The 17393-nt window shown below is 49.4% G+C and overlaps 1 protein-coding gene and 1 pseudogene across 1 annotated transcript in view; one reads left to right on the top strand and one right to left on the bottom strand.

The window, feature by feature from the left end:
- Positions 1 to 11485: 11485 nt before the first annotated feature.
- The window catches only part of LOC147081992 (interferon-induced protein with tetratricopeptide repeats 5-like), a 32560-nt gene continuing 26652 nt past the window's right edge, over positions 11486 to 17393 (top strand). Inside the window, exons 1-2 of the mRNA XM_085980544.1 lie at positions 11486 to 11574; positions 16496 to 16583. The gene's annotated coding sequence lies outside the window, so the exon portion shown is untranslated. The remainder of the gene's footprint in view (positions 11575 to 16495; positions 16584 to 17393) is intronic.
- LOC147081993 (interferon-induced protein with tetratricopeptide repeats 5-like) lies at positions 11720 to 16666 on the bottom strand (annotated as a pseudogene).

Below are 17393 nucleotides of genomic sequence, written 5' to 3'. Positions count from 1 at the left end.
TTTTTCTGTATCACCGCCTGTACCTAAATCTGGTGTCTAGAACCCAGGGGGTGTGGAGCGATTCGAACTGCTCAGAGACAGTCAGGGGCAGAGCTGACTGGGCACACGCCAAAAAACCCCTACAGAAATGGCGATCGCGTCAGGACACCAGCAACAGGGGTGCAATACAGTAGACAATGGTTCGGAAGAGCAAACCATGATGGAGGAAAGGATTTCTGATTATGTGTTTAGTAAGGTGAATATCACAAAGAAGTGGATCACCACTCTGTTAAAGGCTGGGCGTCCGATAGATGCTGCAGCCAAGTGGACAGAAGGGAAGGAGCACAAGAAATCCCGAGAGAAGGCAGTCTGGCTGATGTGCTTCAAAAAGCAGGTCCAGCTTTTGGACAGGCTTGTTGCAGCACAGGCAGCCGAGATAAAAGAGTCAGCCCTGGAAATCCAGGACAAGGCTCTAGCAGGAGAGAAGTTACTGGTAGCATTGCAGGCCCTGAATCAGGAAAGGGTTCAGTTAATGGGAGAACACAAGGCCAGGTTGGAATACCTACAGTGCCAAGTCACCGAAGCCAAGGGCAACGAGTTGAGGTTACGGGAAAAGAATGCCCGCTTAGCGAGACAAGTAAGGGAGCAGGAGGAGAAAATAAAGGAAGTAAAGGCAGCTTACAAGTTAGCGAGCGAACAGGGGTTTGAAGATGCCGATCATGGCCCCTGCAAGGAACAGATAGAAAGTCTGAGCCTGGCCCTAAGGAAGGCAAAGGGCATGGTGGTCTCATAAGCCCGAAGGCAGGCCAGGCGGATTTCACAGGGAACGAGGGGAGAACAGTTCAAACACCGCAGGTAGTGCAGAGGGGCAACCCGGTTGAGGAACAGGAGGTCCCGCGACAACCAACCGTAGCGCCAGGTTTTAGTGAGCTCTGGCAGCAAGTGGGGGGTGCAGTCAGGGGTTGAAGTGGAGGTGGAACAACCCCCGCGGGAGAGGCTAGAACCAGGACCGATGTGCCCAGTCCAGCATTGGAGGTTTGGCCTACCTGTAGATGGCGAGGACGAGGGACCCCTCCAAAACCAGTTCATATTACCCTATAGCACCTAACAGCTTAGGGCTATGGTGAGCCATATCGCAAGGCTCACTGAGAAAGGAGACCCCTCGGTACACTTCAGGGAAGTGGACCAGGCAGCCAGCATCAACGATTGCGATGGTGCTGAGCGGGCCAAAATGCTGCTGTTCTCTTTGGAGAGCAAGCTCCTCCAATCCCTCTCTGATGAGTGTAAGAGGGGGCAGAGTGGGTATGAGGTGCTCAGGGATGAAGTTCTGGAGGCCATGGGGATGAATGAGGGAAGTCCTTTCTCCCGTGTGGAGAAGATGGTGCAGCTCGCAGGGGAAACCCCGCAAGCTTTCGCAGACAGGTTATGGCCGGTGTACCGGAGTGCCTGTCCGGGGGCACCTAACCGGGCGTTCCTGAACGGGGACCCACTGGCCCACTGGCTCCGTTGCCTGGTGGCAAACAGCTTGCCACAGGTCCGGGCCAAGGCAGAAGCCTGGTTTGACCCCAAGAATCCCCTGACCACCAAACTCACGGTGATCAGACAGTTGACCCTTGCCTATAAGAACGGTAGGGGATCCGATGCACACCCACCCAAGGGGAAGGTGCATGAGGTAAAACCCAGACAGGGTAGGAATGAGTGGCATCAGGAAGGGAACAACCCCCCCAACACAAAGCTCAATTGTTATGGATGCGGGAAGGATGGCCATTGGAGGAAGGAGTGCAAAAACCCTTGGGAAAATAGCAAGGGATAGAACTCCACAGCCCCAGCCCAGAAGATAGAGGCAGGGATCCCTCCCGCCACGGTCGAGTCATTTTTGGACACCATGAGGTCCTTATTGACTGGTCAGGGGAGAATAGCAGCCGTTACCAGTGCTCTGACCCCGTCAGCCCCATCCAACCCACAGCCATGACTAGAGCCAGCACAGCCTGTTTACCTGTGTTCCCTGCGGTACGATGTATGGAAGAGACCCCTCGTGGAGATGGAGGTAGAAAAGGTGAAGGGGACCTATCTGTTGGACACGGGGACATCATGCACCGTGGTCCTTTCAGCTAACCTCACCACCTCACCTCTATCCAACGGGGCCCCATACAGTCTGTCGGGATTCACAGGCAGAGAACAGGCTGGCTCGTTTTCCATCTCACTCGCCATTCGTTTAGGACCACTCCGCTCTAAGCGGACCTGTGCCCTGATGAAGCGGGAAGTGGAGGGTGGAAGAGGGATCCTGGGAGCCGACTTTATTGTAGGCCACGGGATCCTGGTTGATTTAAGAAATCATTGCCTATGGGGGGCAAGTACAGGAAAGAACGGCGAGGTAGTAGTCATCCCAGGGAAAGAAGGGAAGGGGATCCTGTGCACCATGAAGCCCAAAGAGGGTTATAACCTCAAGCTCATGGTCAGCAATACCCCAAGAGAGTTCCAGGCATTTGTGCGCGCCCACCTAGCCATATTTGCCACGCACAAACATGACTGCGGGAGGGTCAACGGGTGTGAGGTCAGCGTAGACGGGGACCCCATGGCCCAACCACTGAAACAGTATAACTTCCCCAGGAAGCGGAGCCAGACATGGAAACAGCCATGTCCTCCTTAGTGCAGTAGGGAGTCCTGAGACCGATAGCCACCCACGTAAACGCTCCACTGTGGCCGGTTGGAAAGCCGGACAATTCCTGGAGGGCCACGGTGGACTATCGGGTGCTCAACAGCAACATCCCAGCCTGTACACCCAAGGTAGCAGCAGTTGCCGACCTGATAGGAAGTATCCCAGCATCCGCGACCACGTTCACGGTGCTGGATATTTCCAACGGGTTTTGGTCCATCCCTTTAAGGAGGAAGGATCAGTGCAAGTTTGCCTTTACGTTTAAAGGGCAACAGTACACCTGGAACTGTTTGCCTCAGGGCTTCCACAACAGCCCCAGCATTTTCCACCAGGGTATGGCGAATAGTTTAAAGGGATTCAGCCAGCCCAGACAGTTGGTGCAGTATGTGGATGACCTGCTCCTCTTCACCGATTTGAGAGAGGAGCATGGCCCACTACTGGCCGAACTGCTCAGGCAGGAGGGTTTTAAAGTAAACCCGAAGAAAGCGCAGATCGGCCAGCAGGAGGTGAAATTCCTGGGCCTGACCGTACGCACTGGGGAAAGGGCCATAGATAAGGCTAGGAGGGAGGCAGTACAGGAGTTACCCGTCCCCAACACAGTTACGGGTGTGAGGTCATTTTTAGGGCTGCAGAGACTTCATTGAAGACTATGCAGCCACAGCAGCTCCTCTGCTCCGACTCCTACACAAGGGAGTGGAGTGGGTTTGGGATGAGGGTTGCCAGGCAGCATTTGTCAGGCTCAAGGAGGATCTGCAGACCGCACCAGCTCTGGGGGCCATAGATGGGGGAAAAGAGTTCTTCCTGGAGGTAGCAGCCAGCAGGGAGAGCCTGAGTGCTGTGCTGCTCCAAGAGCGGCATGGCCAGCTGAGGCCGGTGGTCTACTCCTCCAGGATACTCACGGATGTGGAGAGGAGCTACTCCAACTGTGAGAGGCACCTCTTGGCCACACATTGGGCTGTGAAAAGATCACTGATCTTCACAGGCACCTCTCCCATCACCCTCCTCACCCATCACACACCCACCCAGATGCTCCGAGATGGGAGGATCAAGGATGGAACGGTGAGCAGTGCTCGCATTGCTTGCTGGACCCTGCTCTTCTCACAGATGGACCTTAAGGTGAAGGGTCTCTGCGAGCCAAAGCTCGCAGCCAACCTGGTATCTCCTGGAACAGCCCACCGGTGTTCCTTAGAAGGGGTTTGGGAAGTGGACATAGGTTTACGGGCCGGGATACATCCCACAGGCCGCGAGATCTATGTAGACGGCTCCAGCACGGTATCTGCTGGCGAGCAACTCATGGGATGCGGAGTTTATGACCCAGCGGCAAACATTGCCCTGGCAATTAAGCTCCATAGCACCATGAGCGCCCAGCAGTCTTCCCCACCCCGTACACGATTTGCTCAGACAGCATGTTTACGTGCAATTCGTGTACGGAGTACCTGGCCATCTGGTCCCGCCGCGGATACACCTCCGCCGACGGGAGACCCCTCAGAGTAAAACCCCTGCTGGAAAAAATCCTAGCAGCAGTGGGGGAGGAAGGGGAGTTTTTCATTCACAAGGTGAAGGCCCATTCCTCCACAGAACCCCATAGTCAGGGTAACCAGCAGGCTGACATGCTGGCTAAGGAGGGTGCCCGCACAGGCACTTTCTGGGACCCATATGGGTCCAGACCCATAGCAGCAGTCAGGGGTAGGGATGTGACACAAGGGAGTGCAGGGGTAGCTTTAGCCCGGACCTTAAGACAGTCCAAGCCCAAGACCCCGTCCTCAAGGCAGTCCTCAGTGCAGTGACTGAGGGAAAAAGGGTAGAGGGCCCTTACGGCGCAGCAGCCCTCTCCATAAAAGAAGGCATGCTGTTCAGGGGGGTACAGTGGGTTGTGCCACAGCAGCACTGGAGGGAATTCCTTCAACTGGTCCATGAGGGTTCAGGAGCGGGGCATCCCGGGCCTGAGACCACCTGGCAGCGGGTGGAGCAGGCGGGATGGTGGCCAGGACTCAGGGAAGATGTTCGCGAGTTCTGCGCCGGCTGTCTAGTGTGCGCTGCTAATAACCCTGACCCCCACAAAAGGAAGGTACCCATGGGACAAATCAGGCAGGTAGTGGGACCATGGCAGTCGATACAGGTTAACTACATCGGGCCCCTACCCACTGTCCAGGGAAGCTATAAGTACTGCCTAGTCCTGGTAGATGTGTTCACCAAATGTATAGAAGCCTTCCCCTGCAGAACAGCCACAGCTCTGGGTACGGCCAGGATCCTGGTCCGGGAAGTGTTCTCGCGATGGGGGCTACCGCAGTATGTGGAGTCCGACCAAGGGAGTCACTTTACCAGGCAGGTAATGCAGAATACCCTTATGCTGCTAGGCATCGAGGGGAAATGGCACGTTGCCCACAACCCACAGTCATCAGGGATTGTGGAGAGGATGAATAGGACCTTAAATGAAAGGTTAAGGAAGGAGACGGTGGATTCGCCTCGAAAATGGGCTTAGGTCCTACCGTTGGTCCTAATGGGGATCCGGGCCAGCCAGTCGAAAAGCACAGGGTACTCCCCGCATGAGCTGATGACTGGCAGGGTTATGCGGACCCCCACTCATGTACTAGCCCCGGTGCTCACCGAAGGTCAGCTCAGGGAGGTAAACCGGGACAGGTTCGCCCGTAACCTCTTCGAGCACCTTAAGCAGGTCCACAGGCAGGCGGCTGGGAACATGGGAAAGCAGCATCGGAGCAACCGATTGCTGTTAGAACCCCGAAAACACCATGAGTGGGAGGTAGGAGATCAGGTCATGGTGAGGAACTATGCTCGGGTAGGAAGTCTAGAACCGCTATAAATGGGGCCCTACAGCATTGTAGACAAGGCCAGCCCCATGCTACACGCCATTAAGATGCCTCGGTGCACCAAATGGTTCCATATTAATCAGTGGAAACTGTTTAAACCCGAGAAGAGAGAGCAGTCAGTTGGGGTAAGGTCTGAGGACAGAAATCTTCAGACTGCAGCGGGAACAAGTTCACAGACTGCACAGGCAGGCGCTGTGGCTTGTTTAAGGGGAGGGACCATCCCGCCCACCGATTGGGACACTCCCCCACTCTTCTAGGATCCAGATGAGGAGGGACCTGAGGGCGAAGACCCCGCCCCGGACCCAGATTTGGGATCTGGGGGCAGAGACCCCCAGCCTGCAACACCAGGCTGCGAAGAGTTACCTGCCCCTAGCCCAGGTTCAGGAGAGGTAAAGCCTGAGGAAGAAGATCCTCAGCCGGCGGTAGTGGTAAGTACACAGACCACACCGGAGGGGGCAGTGGCTCGGGTTAAAGGCCCACCAGTCAGAAAATCCCCACCCGCCAAGGTCCCCACGGATGCCCCAGCCAAGGAAACCGTGGTCACCAGCTCCCCCATTAAAAGGGGCCGCCCCTCGAGTGAGGGATCGGTCCGAAGGCAGAGGTCCCCAGCCAGCAGCCACAGGCTGTGAGGGACCGAAAGTACAGAACAGTGCGGCCACACTGAAGGGAGCGGTGTGCCGCAGCCCAAACAGGAATTAGGCTGGCTGCCCGGAGACGGGCGGCGGCTGTACATAGTTTAGGTAATTTAAGTTTAAGTATTTTTAAGTTTGGGTGTTTGGTTTAAGTTTAAACAAGGTGACAGGTAGTTTTAAATAAGTAGTAACCTGTTAAGAGTGTGTGTATTTGAGTGGAGGTCGCGAGACCCGTCTATACTTCACCCAAGCCAGAGAATCTCCTCGGGACCTGGCTATATGTTCTTGTGTCTCCTTGCAGAGAGGATTTCAGGATGAAGGGGGGCATACTCCTATTCGCCCTGATAGGACTGAGCATTGGAAAGCGAGGTGACGTGGAGGAATCCCACACCTATGGGTGCTCAGGAGAAAGAGCACCTAAGGTGACCGATGGAAGTGGCGAACGGGACGTGGAGGAGATCGCCGTCTACGTCCAAGAGGGAAGGTGGCCAGGGTGGCTGGGGTCCAATTTGTCTCAGTACTCCAGCCAGACCAGGTTCATGTACGGGGAGGCCTCCCTCCTGTGCCCCAGGGCACAGGTCATTGCCACAAGGGTCAGCGTCACCATAGGGAAACGTGTATGTTTAACATGCAAAGGACAGATTCCTTTGGATAGGTGGTGGTGGCTCAGAAAGCTGAGCAAGGATATGAGGAACCCCGCAGTCGAGTGGGAACAGTTGGGGAACAATACCCATCGGACAATTACGGGGACTCACGGGGGATTAAGTGTGTGCTGGGACAAGTGGTGGGAACCGGATCAAGGGATTTATGTCTGTATGTGGGGGTCAGAGAGGGTCTGCCCCACAGGCATATCCATCATTTTCCACCGGCAATGGCAAGATGCCGGGGAGGGGGTGAAGTGGGACTCCAGCCTGAAGGCGTGCGCGGTCCCATACTCCCCGATCCCAGTGAATGCCACTGAGCTTGTGACCTGCCCCCGAAAGCCCCTGCCCATGACCCAGGCAGCAAGGACACACAGGGAGGGGTGCCCCGCCACCACCAAGGGACCAGGGAATGGGCTGGTACTAGTGCCTACGGATCAGGTGCTAAACCAGGGGGTACACTACGCGGTAGCCTCTGTGATTTTAAACCTCACCGAGGTACACTTACCGGAGTGGTGCCCCAAAGAGACAGAACAGTTATACCAGGCTCTGTTAAAGGAGATGTTCAGAAAATTTTACGAGTTCGATTTCGCCAATGTCGACAAAACCGAACTGTACACCACACACCATGAGTTTTTGGGTAATACTGGGAGGAAAAGAAGGGGAGCATGGAATGATGTTTCTACTGTGTTTAACACAGGGTCCTCTGTCATCAACAGTTTAGATGACATAGAATTACAGACCCAGATAAACGGTTTAAAAACTCAGTTAAAGAAAATCTTAATGTATGAGAACAAAGTAGTGGGGTCAGAGTTACACGAGGACCAGACCATGACGGTCCATTTAACAGAAATTATAGCCGAGCTGGAGAAGCACACAAAGACCGTAAATGCTCTCATAAGAGAGGACAGAAATGCTTCGGATCAGGCTGCGCAGAACGAGGTGTGCATGCTGTACGGGGCGTGGTTGCTGGGCGAGGGCCGCAGTAATCTGAAGGATTTAAAACAGGGTTTAGTCCCCTCCTGGATCAACAACAAGCACCTCGCAGCCCTCCATCCGTTTGAGAATGCATTAAGCCCGTGCCAACTCCAGCTAGCTTCTGAGGCCTACCCAGTCCCAGTAGATTGTGGACGGTCAAACCATACGATCATGGGTATAGTAGTTAGAATGCCGGTCATGGGTGGGACATTGGAGTCATTCAAGGGGGTGCACACATCCGTTTCACAGCGGTCCCACCTTATGTCATAAAGTGGGAGCACACTATGACAGGTACTGACCTCTCTGGGTGCCGGAGCCGGGGAGCAAACATAATCCTGTGTCCCCAGCACTTGAACGCCTATTCAAAACCACAGTGCGGGTTCAGAGCTGCTGGCGTAAAACCTATAAATTGTACCATGGAGGCAATGGCACAAGGCCATGTTCCTCCACAGGTAGCATGTATAGGAGGTGGGACATATTGTGTCACCACAGGAGCGCCCCACTACCAGCATGGACAGCATAGCTGGTGTCCGGTAAGTGACAGCAGTTTCTGCTTTAAACCCGAGGCAGAAGTTCAAGTGGCCCAGGAACGAATTGTCCCCATTCCTGAACCCTCCACTGTTCACCTCACTGTAAAAGAGAATTTTACCAATCTACAAAAGTATGTAGCGCATTTCGGCTATGAAATCTCCCCTCTCCCAGAACATCTTACCAAAATACTCAAAGCAGTTATAGTCTCCCAGAAACATTTCTACACTCTGGAGCAGAAAACAGAAGAGATAGGGGCCAAGATATTGGACATTGTACTTCCACACTGGTGGGACATTTTTGAGAATATAGAGGTCCCTTCGTGGATTAGACTGGCTTCCCACATTCTCGTGGTTTGCCAGTTGGGGATAGTATTGTACCTAGTGTGCACTCAGTGCAAGGGAAAAGGCCAAATACTAGAATTCCGAAACCAAAGGACGTGGAAAGAACATTATGTTAAGGTGGAGGGAGATACTCCTGTTTGAATTTTTTGTTTGTGTTATTGGGTAAAGATTGTTGTTTTTTTGTGTTCTTTGTTATTTTCAATAAAGATTTACGAAGTGTTATGTTAATAAAGATGATGTATACCAAGTGGTGCAGGGGTGTCTGACCCCCTCCATGCTTGGATATGTGTAAACGCTTGTAATCTGTCTATGTAGGCTTATGTACACTACATTTTTACAGAGTGGGAAATGCATGTGTCGTGGGATCATAGATAGGTAATTACAGGGGAAGGTTGACTATGGAGGGTCAGGAATTTTGCTCACCTTCTCAGGATGATATTTAAAGCGAGTTTAGTATCAACAGGGGGGAGTGTAGGGTTCTCAAAATCCCCACATTCCCCAAAGTTATGGTTAAAGGGAACCTGTATTGGACAAGTTGTTAAAAAGGGTACCCAAAATGGCTTCTGCAACCTCGTGACCAAAAGTACAGGATTTTAAAAGCATGGCCCTGCAAAAAGGCAGGCACTTTACAAAACCTGAAACGAAACCTAAAATGCATGAATCTGTGAAAAGACTTTGTGGAGCCAGACAGCTAAGCAAACACAGAATATGCATTCATTCACCTTGGAACAAATCGGGTCAGAATGGGCCTAATCGAGGCCATTAGTTTTCTGCATATTTAATCAGTAACAGCTCACAGTAGCCATCAAGCCAGGATGAGGAAAATTAAATTTCATAAATAACAAACAGCCAGGACATCGAAGCCATTAAGCACGGGGACAACCACCCCAGAAGTCGTTAAAGTAAATGGCTGTAATCATTTTAAAACGAGCCCGCCAAAAGTTAGACAAAGGACTGACCTGATTTGGCACGCAAATAAGGGATGAAGAACCGGGTATAATTGTAGGCCCATCGGTAGTGATCGCTCTCTTGCTCTTGCCTCTTATCGCTTGGCCTTTGGCCTCCTGCCTCTCGTTCTCATGCCCTGGCCTCGTGGCGGGCTCTCTTCTCGCTCCCCGCGCCGCTCAACACCAAGGGCGCCTATTACTACACCGAGGGCTAAACGCGGGAGGAGAACGAGACCCGAATTCGAAAACACACAGGACACACAGGCCACAAACGGGCAGACAAGATGAGACGAGACGAGATGAAGAAAATGGTAAACCGGTAAAGGCAGAGAAGGGCAGCGAAAAGACGCATTGGGGGACAAATGCCTAGTTATAAGCTAGCGTTTGACGAATAAACTGGCATTTCAAGCATGGATAGCAGCGTCCATGACGAATAAACTGGCGTTCGAAGAATGGGTAGAAAAATCAGTTTGACAGTATAAACCGCGAACCGAGCCCCAACCGTTTTAAAAACCCGTCAGTGACTAAACCGCCCGAGGAAGAAGAAGACCCATCGCGACTCGACGATGTTAGCTGAGGAAAAGGAGGGTGATTCGCATAAACAACTCCACCACCGCGCCCTGTGACCACATGGCGACAAAGTATCCCAAAGGACAGCAAGAGTGCACCCCAAAACTCACAACCGTTAAAAGTCAACAGGTTTCGAATTGGTGAGCATAAATCCCTGGCCCCTCATAGCTTAATCTAGTTAGGTATAGGGGGTGGGATAAGAATAAGGGTATTTTAATGTGTTTGTTCCCTCGATGTGCCATGTGTTCCCCATTCCCAAATAAGTGTATTATTTTTATATGCCTGTTATCATTATAGTAATTCTCAGTATTGTGATCTTGTCTTGCCTTTAATAAAAATTACGGTTTTCTTGCACTGAACCACTTGTCTACTCGTTTTTCTGTATCATCGCCTGTACCTAAGTCCGGTGTCTAGAACCCAGGGGGTGTGGAGTGATTCGAACCGCTCAGAGACAGTCAGGGGCAGAGCTGACTGGGCATATGCCAAAAACCCCCAACATCACACAAAATGATCTCCAGACCGGTAGAATTAGAAATGGTGACTGTAGGATTAACTTTGAAATATCTGTCAACTCACACATCCACCACTGATTGAGAAATAAGGGTCTGGATTCATTTCTGATATACCACTTAAAATGGAAGAAGGAGGAAAATGGGGTGAGGAAGCCTTCAGTTCTTCTCCTCTCCTGAAGGCATTGACTCAGTAGTGGTGCAGTCCCATGGGTGCTGGACATCCTCCACTATCTTTAATGAAGTTTCCAGCATTGCACATACCTGAGACAATACCTCCACAGAAAGGCTGAACCCTTCCAGGTGCTGCTTTTCCAATAGGTCTAAGTGTGGCGTGAGGCCTCTGCAGCCTCTCCCAATGTTAGGTTCTTCCATTGTCCGAATCCTCTGGACCTTCCCAACCATTTCTTCCTAACCTTTCTCTAATATCACTATGGCTACAGCGAGCAGTGCAAGGGCCTTGTTTCACTCCACAATCAACAGCTGTTAAGTTTACTGCCTGTGTTAAAGGCTGGTCTGAATGTTCCTTACAGAGCTGGTACAGTTCACCATCTCAACTTATGGACTATGAGAGACACTGTCAGCATTAGCACAGATCAATGACACTAATAAAATCACAGCTACAGTTTCTTTTTATTGGCTATTTTAACACTCAGTCTCTGATATTACAGCTAATTAACATTTCTCATTGGAAAATCTGCATCTGCAACTATAAAGCTTCATTATTTTTAGCCATTTTAATCTATTTTTATATCCTTTAGCCGTAAGTCACCCAGTGGAGTTGAACCGCTTACATTGAAGAGGCTGGAAATCAGGGCGCTGCGAGCGGCTCGTTACAGAGAGAGAGAGAAAATAATCTTCCTTCAGGCATTACAGCGGCCATCGCGTATAGCGGGAAAATTGCGCAATCCAGGTGAAAGTGGCCGAACCAAAGCAAAAGATCGTGGAAACTCGAGCATAAGGTACGTCGAGCGTAAATCGAGTTTTCCACGATCTTTAACATTGTTTTAAAAAACATTCCGACCGAAGATGGCCACGCACCAAGATCGAAGTAACGAGGATAGCGAGTCCGTTTGCGGACGTTCAAGGAGGGTTTTCAAATTGAGCTCGTTTACATAGGTGCCCAGGCACTAGTGGGCACGATTTAATAGGTTTTACATCTTAAAAAATATTCAAATTACTAAAAATCTGACTAGCGTACAACAATGAAACTAATACATGGTTCAGTATAATTTTTAAAGTCATTTTCAGTCACTTTAAATCAGGTTAATCACAGGTGAAAGACTTATTAAAAATGCTTATTTTTTGTTACATCCATTTTCAGCTGTATTAATAAAACTGCACATTGTTACCACTCTTAAATACATCAATGAATGTTTTTAATGCAAAAAAAAAAATAACTGATTACATTCTATTCCACTGACAGATTGCACTGGTTCTTGGAAGATTTTGGGGGGAAAATTCAGTTGCTTGCGCCGCTCGTTAGCGCCTTAAGAGAGCGCCAATTGGGGCGCAAAGCAACTAGAGGCCGGGCGAGGCGATGTTTGTGTCGCTCGCAAAATTAACCAGACATTTTGTGGCGGCGCTAAACACTTCCGCCACGATCTCTTGCGCCGGGAGATTGTGACGTCATTCGAGTGCGCAACGACCCGTTAGTGCCCCGGACCGGATATTGAGCGGCACCCCCTGCCTTACCGCCTGCCGCTAGCAACGACAGGTTGAGGGGAGCGTTATGCTGTCAGAAAGGGACTAGGGGAGTGCTATTTAAAGGCGACCGCTTCCTGCCTTTTTTTGACAGTGATGTTTTTGCACCACGCAGTCTGAGAGAGAGAGAGACTTCAGTAGAGATTCAGCACTGTGTGAAGGAGTTTTGAGTACTGAGCAGCACTTTGCAGTTTTTTTTAACATAAGAACATAAGAACTAGGAGCAGGAGTAGGCCAATCGGCCCCTCGAGCCTGCTCCGCCATTCAATAAGATCATGGCTGATCTGATCCTAACCGCCAATCCACTATCACAGATTTGCCCTTCCTTGCTTCGCCAGCACTCTGAGGTAGCGCCTCACTCGTCGGCGTTTGTGCCTTAAGACAGGTGTGAAGCGCCTGATTTAGCGCTCCAATCACCTGCAGGGGCGATAAAAGGCAAGTTTGCTGTCGGCGGCGATAATTAGCGGCAGGCGCTGAACTTTGCGCACGGCCGATAATGGCGGCCCAAATGGGGCGATACTGAATTTTTCCCCCTTTATGTTTGTGAATATTCAAATACATTTTAGCAGAAACTTGAACTGTGAGCTGTCCAGTGCAATTTCAAGCCCAATTTGTGCCCAAAGCAAAAACTCGACCCCGCTGTGTGTAGTTTCAGCTGGGAAAGTCAGCGTTGACCTAGATAGAAAGGCATAATTCAGAGAGAGCACTGAGATATTCTTCATTGCCACAATCAAACTCCAAGGCCTTTTCAAAGCACTCAATAGCTTCACACTTCTCCCCATCCAGCTGGTGCAGTAACCCAAGAACACCAAATGCCTCACTGTCTCTGGGATTCCTTTCACATTGTTTTGTTGCAATCTCTCTCAAGTTATCACAACACAATTCCCAATCTCTTGTGCCACGTTGGATTTTAAGTCCTTCCAGAAAATGGGTGATGGCTTTTGATTCAGATCTTTTATGATGCAGTTCAAATAATCCAGCCTGTAAACATATTGCCTGCTTATTATCAGGATAAATATCCTCTAATTTCAGTAGATCGCTGTAGATCTCCTCTGCTTTGAGATATTCACCATTTAATGAACAGATTCCTGCAAAATCCAGTTTTGCATTAATAAAAGTTATTGGGCGGGGCTCAAATGCCTTTTCAAAATGGTACTTGCATAGTATGATCAACTCAGCTTTCTCTTGAAAAGCAGGATTGCCAGGGTTTTTACTGCCTGGATTTTTGATCAGTTGAAATATTTTTTTTCTGTAACACAGACCTATTTGGTGGTGTAAGAAGGTAGAGTTTGGGGTAATTTCTAATGCTGTCTTCAACAGCCCCACAGCTTTTTTCACATCTCCTTCTATTCTCAAAAGTTTTGCTGCATAACGAATTACACGTGGATGATCAGGGGACTTTTCCAATGCTTGCTTAACTAATTTGTGAGCTTCCACCTTTTGCTTGAACTCTTGTAGTTTTAGAGCCAACAGCACCATGGCTACAGAGTCATCTGGATCAAGCTCCAGCACACGTCGCAACTGCTTCACTGATTGACTGACTTCACAGCTCTCTGGGGTACCAGAAAACCCTTCCAGACGACACAGAACAGTCGCATAACCGAAATTCCATTCAGTGTCATCAGGATCTTCCTCCAGAGCCTTTTTAAAACATTCCTTTGACTCTTAATAATATTTCCTGGAAGATTTCAACAGTGAACAACCCTTCTCCCCGTATACTTCAGGTATCAATGCTGTATACCGAGAGCCATTAGTAAATCGTTTACAGATCATCTCCAGCTTGTCGAGGTAGGACTGGGCCTCTGTCAGTTGTCCCATGTGATAATATACCCAGGCATAGTTTCCATAGGTGATGATGCTTCTTCTTTCAAATTCATGTTCATGATTCTCCCTCAGAATCTTTTCAGCTTCCTTTAAGTTTTGAATTGCCTCTTCACAGTTGCCTTGCAGACAGCATATGAAAGCGAGTTGGTTGTGTGGCATGGCCTGATATTTCACACCAGTCTGTATTGAATCTTGCAATCTTTGCTTCATATCGTCCAAATCAATGTTTTCTTTCTGTGGGCCCCACGTGAAGTGACATTGAAGCTGATCGAGCTTCACTTTCAACAAATCCTTCTGTGCGTTGCTGCAAGAGAACAAAATTCATCAAAATTCAATTCAGACTAGCTGAGACTTGACCTCCCCTCCGGTTTCTTTAACTAAGGCCTTCTCCCGACTCCTGGACCCACTGGCCATGAAGACTCTGGTCACACAATGATGACCTCTGCAAAAACCACTGCAAAAGCAATGGGTATGACTGCAAAATCTCAGCTGACACTCGTCTCCTTCATGCAGGCTGATGTATTAGCTCCTGGCCATTTAGTCTTCTCAGCCAATGCACAGCAACACCTCAACCACCCCCAGCCCCAATGATATGATCAGGAGCATTGGTTGAAGTACTCAGTCTGCCTTTTGGTTCACCCATTACACCTCCTTCTTATTCATGTATTCCATTCTGAAATGGGAGTCCCCTCACTAAAAAGGCCAGTGCTAATTTTAAACGCTCTCCCTCTCATATTGGCAGTCAAAGTAACTCTCTACTAAATAGGATCACCAACCTGGTCCTCCACAGGGACCCTGCTGTCTGTGAGCCAGATCATTCCCCACCCCAACATGCAGAAGGAGAACCTATCCTTAAAGCAGAAAAGAAGGCCCATCACAAAGGTATCTGCAGCATTCTGAAAGACCATGTTTCATGAACTGACTCTTACCCTGCTGAACACCTTCCACCGTGCCAACCTCCAGGTGAGGTGTTAAACCAAGGCAGCATCTGCCTGTTCCAGTGGTTCAGGTGGACGTTAAAGATTCTATCGCACTATTTGAAGAAAAGTAGGGAGTTGTACTTTCCAACATTCTTCCCTCAAGCAACACCATCAAAAACAGATCCTCCGAGAATTCTGTATTCCTCTAACTCTGGCTCGTGTCCATCCTTCACCTCACCCACCAATAGCGGCCGTGCCATCAGCCCAGACAGGCCCGAAACTCTGGAATTCCCTCGCTAAACCTCTCCACCTCAATCTCCTCCTTTAAGACTCTCCTTAAAACCTACCTCTTTGACTAAGCTTTTTGTCACCCCTCTAAGTATCTCTTTCTTTGTCTCGGTGTCAATTGATGTCTGATTATGTTGCTGTGAAGCGCCTTGGGATGTTTTACTACATTAAAGGTGCTATAACTTATAAATGTAAGTTGTTGTTGTCCCACAAACTGAACTGTCACATTTCCCTACAACACAACAGTGACTGCACTTCAAAATAATTCACTGAATGTGAAGCACTTTGGGACATTTCTGAGCGGTGTGATAAGGTGTTCTATCAATGCAAATTCTCTCTTGCTTTCTTCCTGTTAAATTCACATCGATACACTTCATCTCCCAGCTATCCCAACTCATTCTTGCACTCTACTCCGCCTGCCTCTTGTTCATGTTGGCACTCGTCTCCCTTCCCCCCTCAATCCAAGCTGTCATTCTTACCCCTGCCCCAGTTCATGGTGACTTTCCTCCCTATGCTGCTCAGTTCAAACTGGTACACCTGTCCTTTTCCCCCAGTTCATGCGAGCTCTCTTCTCCCCCAACCACCCCCCCATTCTCAATTTAAGTAAGAACTTTTCCTTCTCCTACCCACTTTAAGCTGGCACTCTCCTCCTGCATTTCATGCTAGGTTCATCCCCCATCCCAGTTCATGCTGTACTCTCCCTTTGCTTTATAGTTCAGATTGCTTTAGTTTGGATATATGAAAGTGCTGAAAATCACTGTTTTACATTAGTAGATTCCTTCTTGATTCCGATGGAACACAAAGTAAAACTGTCTTTCTTCGAACTCTGCAGATGGCCTGAGGGCACTTACAGAATAAGCCTTTCCACGACAGAATAAAATTAAAGTTTAACATTGTACTTTCAACAAAGCCCAAGTGGAAACTAATTTAATTTTAATTTTAATTATAATACTCTGAACAGGTCTGCCTTTGCCTCATGTCTTCTGACTATCACCAGCCTAGCAGCAGCAGTATACCCTTATCTGAATGTCTCACTGTAAACAAATAATCCCAGCTCTCTGCATTTCACCTGCCTTGTAAATGTGTGCTACTTTATTTCTGAAAACAAGCTCGTTGATCAATAGTCTACGTGTAAATTTAAATACAGGAGGAATTCCAATGATCTTTACCTCATAATGCTGATCGGATGGAAAATGCATTGAATTCCTTTTTCACCTTCAACTGTACTTCCAATGGTGAGTTTATCGATCGAGAAGAGTGTTGGGTGTGTTGTTTACCAGCTCATTGCTATGAATCATTTCCTGAATGTGAATCGAAATTAAACCGAGGAAACGAAACTAAGAACCAATGTGTTTATCCAAGAAATAGTGCTGCCAGCACAGTAACATTGTGTGCTGTCACAGAGCTCCACAGAGCCCATTATAAACATATGTAAGATTAGGATCACAGGGCTGATGCGCTATCAATTACTCATAAAAGACGGAGAGTTAGGAGAGTAACTAAAGGCTTTTATTAGCAAAGAACAGAGCATGCCTCTCATGGTTGACTGGGTTCCAAGAAGGCAGGGGGCTGCAGAGCAGTCACCTTTATTCCTGGGCCTGTGGGTGGAGCCAGGGGCGGAGTCAGCAGAGACATGCTGAGGCATGCATAGGTACAACAGTGTGCAACAACAACAACAATGGTGAACAACAATAACAGTGGTTTACCACATTCACCCCTTGTTTAAAATTGAGTCCGGCGGGGTGAAGTGTACTAAAGGTTCGTGTAAATAAGTCTATCAGGTGGCCTTGTATGCCGTCCTGATCGTCGAGGTGGCGGCGGTGATGGTGCAGCATCCAACGTTGAATCTGGCGTCTCATTGAGTGGTTGGGTGGTCAATGACGGGTCCTGGGGCTGCGGCATGCCGTCTAGCGGGGTTGGGTTGTGGGTAGTGGTGGATGGCAATGGTAGTGTTTCAGGGGCACCCGAAGGTGCGAGATCTCGTGTGGAGGCTGTGTCCTCCCGCCCGTCCGGGTACGCTACGTAAGCGTACTGGGGGTAGGCGT

This window comes from Somniosus microcephalus, unplaced genomic scaffold, assembly GCF_052327205.1.
Source record: "Somniosus microcephalus isolate GS21.2 unplaced genomic scaffold, FLI_Smic_1.0 scaffold251, whole genome shotgun sequence".
In the NCBI taxonomy this organism is placed as follows: domain Eukaryota; kingdom Metazoa; phylum Chordata; class Chondrichthyes; order Squaliformes; family Somniosidae; genus Somniosus; species Somniosus microcephalus.
Note: the sequence above shows the minus strand (reverse complement) of the source record. Positions and strands in the feature narration are given on the sequence as shown.